The sequence below is a fragment of the Nicotiana tabacum genome, chromosome 24, assembly GCF_000715075.1.
Source record: "Nicotiana tabacum cultivar K326 chromosome 24, ASM71507v2, whole genome shotgun sequence".
Lineage (NCBI taxonomy): Eukaryota > Viridiplantae > Streptophyta > Magnoliopsida > Solanales > Solanaceae > Nicotiana > Nicotiana tabacum.
The window spans coordinates 60732475-60741919 of record NC_134103.1 but is presented as its reverse complement, the minus strand read 5'-3'; positions in this window follow the sequence as shown (position 1 = coordinate 60741919).

Here is a 9445-nt window from a genome sequence, read left to right as displayed (position 1 = left end):
GGACACCAATTATGCGACCGATATGCGGTCGCATATGTGACCGCAGAACCTGTTCTGGAGCTCCATTTTTGGGTTTTTAAAACCCGACCCTACTTCGTTAAATACACACTTTGGGACATTTTTTGAGCAAAAATCGGATGTTTTAGAGAGAAAGGAGAGTGTTTTAGAGAGAGAGGAAATCCTAGGCTAATTATTCATCAAGTCTTGCTCAGATCTTGGAAGATTAACAAGGAAAACCCACAAGATCTTCATCTAAGAGGTAAGGTTCCATACCTTAGTTTTCAATTTCGAATTTGGGTAAAAGAAGGTTGAATTGGAGTATGATTCTTGGGTATAAGAGTATTATTTGTACATGCTTGTACTAAAAAGGTTTGTGGAAAGTTTCTTGAGCTCAAATAAGTAAATATTGGGTTGTGGAGTGAAGGAAATCTTGTAGAAGAACCTTGTAGTTAAATTTGCATACCTAGTGTTTGATAAAATGTTCAAATGAGCTGAGACCATGAATATCTTCCTAATTATGGTTCAATTTTGTTATGTCTCAAAATAGATTGGGATTGCTAGAATTTTTGAAACATTGCAGTAATTTAACGAAAGCTCAAAGCGAGGTATGTTGGCTAAACTTTCTCTCTTAGAATAGATATCCATAATGTTTCCGTAAGATCAAGTATGATTGGCTCAAGATTCCTAACTTCTATATTCCGGGTTATTCCCTATAAACTTGTTTATTCTTAATGAGCCTTATGTCGAAAGATAGATGTTCAAAGTATGGTTTGCGTATTAAAATATTGTGGCTTTGAGTCGTGTTTTAAATGAGAACTAGTATACCAATTGTGTGAGAAAATCTCAATATTCTTAAGACTCTTAATTGCTCATATGTGTACCTAAAGTCTTGATTTGGAAATGTCTTATTGTTGATAATCTATAAAGATGGTTGGAAGTGAAATAAGTTAATTGGGGATATATAGTGTGGCCAACGTGCCAAGAAGTTAAGTTATGATTGTGGCTAGTAGTGCAAATGATTTGAGAAGATGCGATAAAGAATATGACATGAGCCTCGACTCAATTGTTTAAACAAATGACTTCGAAGATAGAATTGCCTAAAAGCTTTTGTACTCAATTCATGCCCATTAGTAGTTGCTTTAACTAATGCTTTGCTTTATAAATATATCTAGTGTGATTCGAGTTCTATATACTCATGTATTGAAATTGTACATTGTCAATTCTAGGGAAGAGTGTTGCAAGAGTAAATGGTGTATTGACAGTTTATGATTTTTCATGTGTGTTTCTATTGTTGGTTGGTATGCCTCATTCTTTGGGAAAAAACCATTTGTGTTTGAAGTTCCCATTTCAAATGGATTGGAAGTATATGATTTCTGAAATTTTCTATATGTTGATATTTGATGATGATCTTTGAAATTGAAAGAGGTGAAAGTGTGGAATATGAAATACGGCCATCGTGCCAGGAATAAAGAATCTTGTGAATGGCCTAATGAGCCAAGGAAATATTGTCGTTGTGAATGACTGAAAATACTAATGAGAATTTATACAATGTGAAAGATGTTGAGGTGAGTACAATTGTATTTATGATATTTCTGTTTGCAAATAAAATCAAAAATGATTTTGGAAGCATCATTAGCAAAATCGAGGAAGGGTGGGTCATAAGGCCCACACCTGAAACTACACGTGCCGGTGTAGGGGTGAATTGTGATTATTCCCCTTATTTGGGATGAAATTGAAACCTTTGGGAAATTGTGATATTATTCCTCTTAATTGGGATGAAATTCGAACCTTTGTGGATTGAAAAAGTCAACCCACATGGCATATGTGGGAAGGCAGCCTAGCTGATCGGGTAGAGATTAGATGCCATGTTGCGCATATGGTGGTACTACTCTTGGTAACAACTTTTTTTCGCATCACCTGTCAAATCACATTATCCGTGGAGAGATGGCCTAGCCGATCGGGCGTGATCGGACTCCGTGCTAAGAAAGACGGTGGTATATCGGTGCTAATGATCTCCCAACCAAAAATTATATATGAAGTTCGTATTTTGAAAATTATTATGTTTTAACTGGACATTTGGATATTTTTGATTGTGACTTACTATTTCTATATGTTGCCTTTACTTATATGGGCATTCTATTTTGAAAGAGGATTTTTAGCTATACATACTAGTGCTATTCGACAGTACTAACGTCCCTTTTGCCGGGGGCGCTGTATCTTTAATGGATACAGGTGGTTCTACAGTAGGCGACATTGATCAGTGATAGCAGTACACTCTTTTCAGCTGATTTGGTGAGCCCCACTTCATTTCGGGGTCATGTATCTTTTGTTTCTCATGTACTGTATTTTGAGGTATAGCCGGGGCCTTGTTGCCGGCATTTCTATATTACTCTTCTATTGTACTTAGAGGCTCCGTAGACAGATTGTGTTTGATGTTGGGGAATTGAACTAGAAATGTTGGTATTTGGAAATCATATTTTTCATTAATTCTATAAACTAGTAATATTTTTAAAATTATGAATGAAACTGCTAATGGGAATAAAAAGGAAGTTGTTAATACAATCTTTTCAGTGTTTGATTAATGGAGTACATCTCCTCTTTATTCATGGATTAGTTTGGGTAGAAGAAAATCTAACAGGTTTGCTCGGCCGGGTTCTCTCGGTTGAGCGCCGGTCGCGCTCCCCGAGTTTGGGGCGTGACAATGTTATTCACGTGATTTAGCAGTTTATTGACAGATGTTGTTCATGACCTACCCTTAATTCATGTTTATATCTTAGACACATGCTTAGGGGTGTTCGACAGGTAGGACTCGGGCACTCATCATGGCCCATCGGTTTGGGTCGTGACAAAAGTGGTATCAGAGCAGTTCTGTCCTAGGGTTGTCTACGGACCGAGTCTAGTAGAGCCTTGTGTATGAGTGTGTTGTGCACCACATTTATAAACAGGAGGCTACAAGACATATAGGATGTTATCCTTCTTTCTTATCTTAGATCGTGTGATATAAGGATTCATTTCCCTAACGATATGTTATGTTTTTAGCGATGCCTAAGAAGGCTACTGTCGCCCAGAAGGGCAAGTCCGTGGCTGATGAGACTACTAGTTGAGCGCCACGAGTTACCACGGCTCGGGGAGAGTCTCATAGTGAGATTCCATCTCAGACTTCACATACCTCGCCCTCTCCAGAGGAGCTCTGAGGGGCACTATAAGCTCCAACGCCTGCCGTTGTACAACCATCTCCTCAGCCAGATGCACCCGGTCAGGAGATGAGAGATGCTATTCAGCTATTGACTCGATTAGTAGCCGCACAATCTCGGCATCAAGAAGTAGGTATTGGTCATGCAGATAGGGCTATCAGTGCAAGGGTTCGTGATTTCATTAATTTGGGCCCTCCGGTATTCACTGGAGCAGATCCAAACGAGGACCCTCAGGTATTTATCGATAGGATGCAGAGGACTTTGAGGGTAATGAAGGCCACAACGACTGAGTCAGTTAAGCTAGCTTCCTATAGACTCTAGGATGTTGCATTTAGTTGGTACGAGTCTTGGCAGTTGTCCAGAGGTGAGGATGCCTCTCTAGCGGTATGGCATGAGTTCATTAGGCTTTTCTTTGTCGTTATCTACCACCAGAGCTTAGGCGGGCCAGAGTTGATAATTTCTTGACCCTTCGGAAGGGAAATATGAGTGTTCGGGAGTACAACCTTCAGTTTGATTATTTGGCTAGGTATGCTCCCACTATTGTAGCTAAGATGGAGGATCGAGTTTACCGGTTCGTGATGGGGTTGGAGCCGCACCTGCTTAATGACTGTATGCCGGTCTCACTTTAGCGAGGCATGGATATTTCTCGTATTCAGGCATACTCTCAGGGTGTAGAATGTTAATACCTTGAAGGAAATAAAGATAAAGTATTGCAGAAAATCGATGATTTCAAGCGAGTGTATCATGTTTCTTGAGAATTTGAGATTAAAAGGATGTGACTCTATAGAAGATATATCATCTGAGTTGGTCCCAAGTGCACACAATTTGAGTGTACATAGTTATCACAACCTTAATAGGCTTTTGATTCTCAATGGGACTGAAGATCTCATAATTGAAAAATATGAGAATCTCGAAATACTTTCAATGGCATGTGGGACTCAGACCACGTGGTTGCATAATTTGCATATTAGCAAATTCCAGAAGCTGAAGTCGCTACCAGAAGGAATGTAGGAACTCCTTCCATCTCTTAAGAAACTGGTATAAGAAAATTATCCAGAATCGGAGTCCTTTCCTGAAGGACGATTGCCCTTTAATTTAGAAGTCCTTGAGATCTAGCATTGCAAGAAATTGGTGAATGGCCGAAAGGAGTGGGGTTTACTGAGACTTCCCTGTCTCAGAGATTTAAGAATCTTCCATGATGGTACTGATGAAGAAATTCCTGCTGGTGAAAATTGGAAGTTGCCTTGCTCTATTCGACGTCTTAGCACAGAAAATTTGAAAACAATAAGCAGCCAAGTTCTGAAAAGCCTCACCTCTCTCCAATATCTATCTATTTGTATCTCACATCAAATTCAATCACTACTGGAAGAAGGGCTTCCCTTGTCCCTTTCTTTACTAACATTATGTTCCAATGATCAACTCCATTCACTACCGACTGAAGGTCTTCGGCGCCTCACTTCACTTCAATTTCTAGGGATATTTGCATGCGATCAACTCCAATATTTTCCAGAATCATAGCTGCCCTCCTCCCTCTCTAAGCTGAATATCTAGAATTGTCTTAATCTCCAGTCCCTTCCCGCTAAAAGGATGCCCTCTTCCATCTCTGAACTATATATTTCTAGCTGCCCATTGCTCAAACCACTCCTAGAATTTGAGAAGGGGGAATACTGGCCAAATATTGATCATATTCCCACCATAGAGATCGATTACGAATACCTGTGATGATTAAAATGAAGGTGCTGTAATAGATGTAAATTATTCTTTATTTTTTTCAGTACCTTTTTATTTGTGTTTACTTCTCTTTGCTTAGTTGTTAAGTAATTCCTTTCCTTTGTTAAATCCTTTTGTGCAGTGAAACTTTTGTCCATATGATGCCGAGGAATCATCTTGAGGTTTAAATTTTCCTAATCTATAGTCTCTTCCAGTAGACTGCCCATCGCTCAAACCATGTCTAGAATTTGAGAAAGGAAAATACTGACAAAAAATTGCTCATATTTCCACCATAACTTATGATGGGGAAAGAAAATAAAACAAAGCGCTCAGGCATATGTAAGTAATTCTCTATTTAAGTAGCTTTATATTTCATTACTTCTCTTTGCTTGTTTGTAAATTCTTTTTCTTTGTTAATATTGCTAAGCAGCACAAAGTGTCAGTATGACCAATCGCTTTGCTCTATCAAAACTGACGTGTTGTCAAACTTAGACTAGGTCATTATTTTGTTATAGCTCAGATTGGAACTAAGCTATACATATTATACATTTTATAAAACTTGATTTGCTACGAGTAATTCTTTCTCTACTGTGGATTAGCCAACATTTATTTGTTCTAACAAACTCTTTTGCTTAAAGATTTTCACTTGATTGCACCACTTCCAGATTTACGTTCCAACGTATTGTATAAGGTAAAATATGCTATGCTAAGTGGCTGCATAAGAGAGTGACACGTGGAGCCGAAGGTAGAGGATAGTTAAAATCGAAGACAACTGTTCCATTTATCACCAAAAAGAATAACACTCATAAAGATGTAATAAATTTCTGCCACCTGGTAGTATTTAATGAAGAATATTCTACAACATTTAGTACACTGCCCGTTACAAAGAATTTGTCATTTATGCTCACCGTTACACATTCTTCAATGGCCCTCATAATTAACATTAAAGAAGGGCATGATCCTAGAACCTTGTTCTCTAGGCGCAACTATAAATAATGAGCTCTATTATCATTGTAAGACACACGGATTTTCTGGCAAGCTCACGCTATAATCAATTCAAAGCTTTATACAATTTTATCTTCTTATTCCTCTATTTCATTATTGTTGTGACCTGAAGCCCTTCTCCCGGAATTACTGTGTCTGCTATTTTGTCTTCATTTCAAGGCTAAGTATTGCGTATTTCTTCAATTATTTTATTATTTTAGAATCGAATTAATTCACTTGCCTAGAATTTATGTATAAATTCAACTATACCGTTTTACGAGTAAACAGTTTGGTGACCATCGTGGGACCTAGACAGCCGTGTAATTAAGTTTATCCTTGCCTATTTTACTAACATGTTTTGATTATTTATCTTAGCAATTTTTTTTTTTAAAATGGCAGATAATGGTGTTAACAACACACATAATCTTGAGGCCTAAGGAGACCAGCCTCATCACCAGGATTCAGTAAATAACACCTGCATTGAGGGAAACGATGCTACGCCGGTCCACAACAGGCGGTACCTGCGACATATTTGGGAGGCAACTCCCCATGATGCTGAAGAGGATCATGTTGTTGAAGCGGTGAGGGTCCTGCAAGAGAAACAAACGGTCATTCTAGGCCATCTCACATGGTAGGATAAGCTTATGACGGAGTTGATACAGGCGTTATCGGGGGCTTCCAATAACGCGAATGGACGAGGTCCAGTTCCTCCCAGTGCTCCCGCAAATCAAACAATGCAGAGGGTCGACAACAAATCTTCAAGGAGAGTGAAGTGAAGGCCCTCCTCAAAAGGAAAGAGGGACGAGCGAAACGACTTCGGTATCGGTAAGTATTCCCTCGCCGGGCTCAGTTTGGGCTTTTTAGTCTCGCTACCTTTAATTGCATGAGATAAGGAAAACAAGATAAGATCAAACCGGTAAGCTCCAATACCTTCCAATAACGCGAATGGACGAGGTCGAGTTCCTCCCGGTGTTCCCACAAATCAAACAACACGGAGGGTCGACAACAACATCCCGAGGGGCAAGGTTGGCTTTGATGGGGCTGGGGGGAGGATTCGGCCCCAACAACGAGAACGATCCCTTCAAGAGCAAACTCTTACGGTTTATGAGGGAAGTGAACACCCGCATGGACCAAATCCCGGGTGCACCACTAGTGCTGAAAGGGCCGGACTCAAAGAAGTATACTCGATTGTCGTACAAACCAAGCACATCACCAGAATTAATCCCTAAAATATTTCAAATGCCCGACGTGCCGAAGTATGATGGAACTTCAGACCCTCAGGACATACTATACAATGGCGATGAAGGGGAACGATTTAGCTCCCCAAGAGATTGAATCTGTTTTGCTGAAAAAATTCGGAGAGACTTGCACGAAGGAGCCTTGTCATAGTATTCGCTTTTACCCGAGCATTCCATAGATTCCTTTGAGATGCTCGTGAATTCTTTTATTAAGTCCCATACCAGGGCCAGAAAGGTGCAGGCAAGAAAGTCGACATATTCAGAATTGCACAAGGAGAGTCCGAGTTGCTGCACGAATTCGTCACCCAGTTCCAAAAAGAAAGGATGGTGCTCCTGGCTGTTCCGGATGAATGGGCGGCTGAAGAATTCACCAAGGGTTTGAATTCGAGAAGCTCTAACGCTTCTCGAAAATTGAAGAAAAGCTTGCTTAAGTTCCAAGTGAAGACTTGGGCAGATGTCCACATGAATTTCACATAACACATAGGTCAAAGGTTCATAATTTCCTCAAATCAAGGTTAAACCCGACACTTACCTCACTCCGCAATCAATTCAAAGTTCAACTACGGCCTTTCCTTTCGAACAAGCCTCCAAACCAACCAAATATCACAAATTATTGACCAAACGATTTAAAATAAGCTTTAGAAACTACTCATGAATAAAAGGGATTCAATTTAGGTTATTATTGAAAAAGTCAACTCCCGGGCCCGCTTGGTCAAAACCCGAAATTCGGACCAAACCTCGATTACCCATTCACCCCCGAGCCCGGATATGCGACTTGTTTCGAAATCTGACCTCAATTCGAGGTCTAAATTCCAATTCTATAAAAATCCCTAATTCTACCCAAATCCCCAATTTCTACCATGAAAATCCTAGATTTAAGGTTGAAATCTTATGAAATGTAGTGAGAAATTGAAAGAAAGTAGATTAAGGTCACTTACCAAAGCAATTAGGAAGAAGAGCTCTTGGAAAAATCGCCTCTAAGGTTTTTAGGGTTGAAAATTTGAAAGAATGAACCAAAATCTCGTCTAACTCGGCTTTTGACCAGGCGTAGATGTCGCAAATGCGAGACATATTTCAAAATTACGAAAAAGCTCTACCTCTGCTATCATCGCATTTGCGATGATTTGTTCGCAAATGCGAATTGTGCCCCTTCACATATGTGACCTATCAATCGCAAATACGAGGAAGTGGTTCGCAAATGCGAACGTGACAGGAATTTTGACAATTCGCAAATGCGAACATTGACCTCGCAAATGCGAGATCAGAGGCTGCACCAGAACCAGATTCTCACCAGCTATTTTCTTAAGTCCAAACCACTCCGAAGCCTATCCGAAACTCACCCGAGCCCTCGAGGCTCCAAACCAAACATGCACAAAAGTCCAAAAATATCATATGAACTCGCTCGCGCGATCAAAATACCAAAATAACACCTAGAACTACGAATTTGACACCAAAACAAATAAATTTTTTAATGAAACTTAAGAACTATTTTACAACAGGACTTCTGAATCACGTCAAATCAACTTTGTTTTGAGCCAAATTTTGCAAACAAGTCATAAATACAATAATGAACCTATACCAAGCTCTGGAACTAAAATCCGGACCCGATAGCAATAAAGTTAAACTTCGATCAAATTTATAAATTCTTTAAACCTTTAAACTTTAAATTTTCAATAAATTTCGATAACTCGAGCTATGGACCTCCAAATTCAATTCCGGGCATACGCCCAAGTCTCAAATCATGATACGGACCTACCGGAATCGTCAAAATACGGGTCCGGGTCTGTTTGCTCAAAACGTTGATCGAAGTCAACTCAAATAAATTTTTAAGGCACGAATTCATATTTAAATTATTTTTTCACATAAAAGCCTTTCGAAAAAAGTCACAGACTCCGCACGTAAATTGAGGAAAGCTAAAAGGAGCTATTTGAGGTTTCGAGACACATAATTAAGGGTTAAAGCTCTAGATGACCTGTCGGGTCATCACATATCATATGTAAATATTAATCGATACAAATTACTCTTTGCAACCCCAAATCTTCGGCTGGGGTTTTTTCAGTCGTTGAAGCCTCAACTTACAGTAATCTCAAAAGCGGCAAATATGGCATTCTATGAAATACATTAAACTTTGTGAAGCATTAGACATAACTAATCTAAGATGAAGTTAAAGAAGAGAGAAAATGAGAGAGAAATTGAAGAAGATAGGTCAACGGACTCACTGCCTCAGGTGTTATATGGGTGAAGAAGTATGGCTCATGGTAGGCATGCCCTATACTCGGTCAAAGTTGCCCAAACATCCATTAGCCTAAAACATTTGGC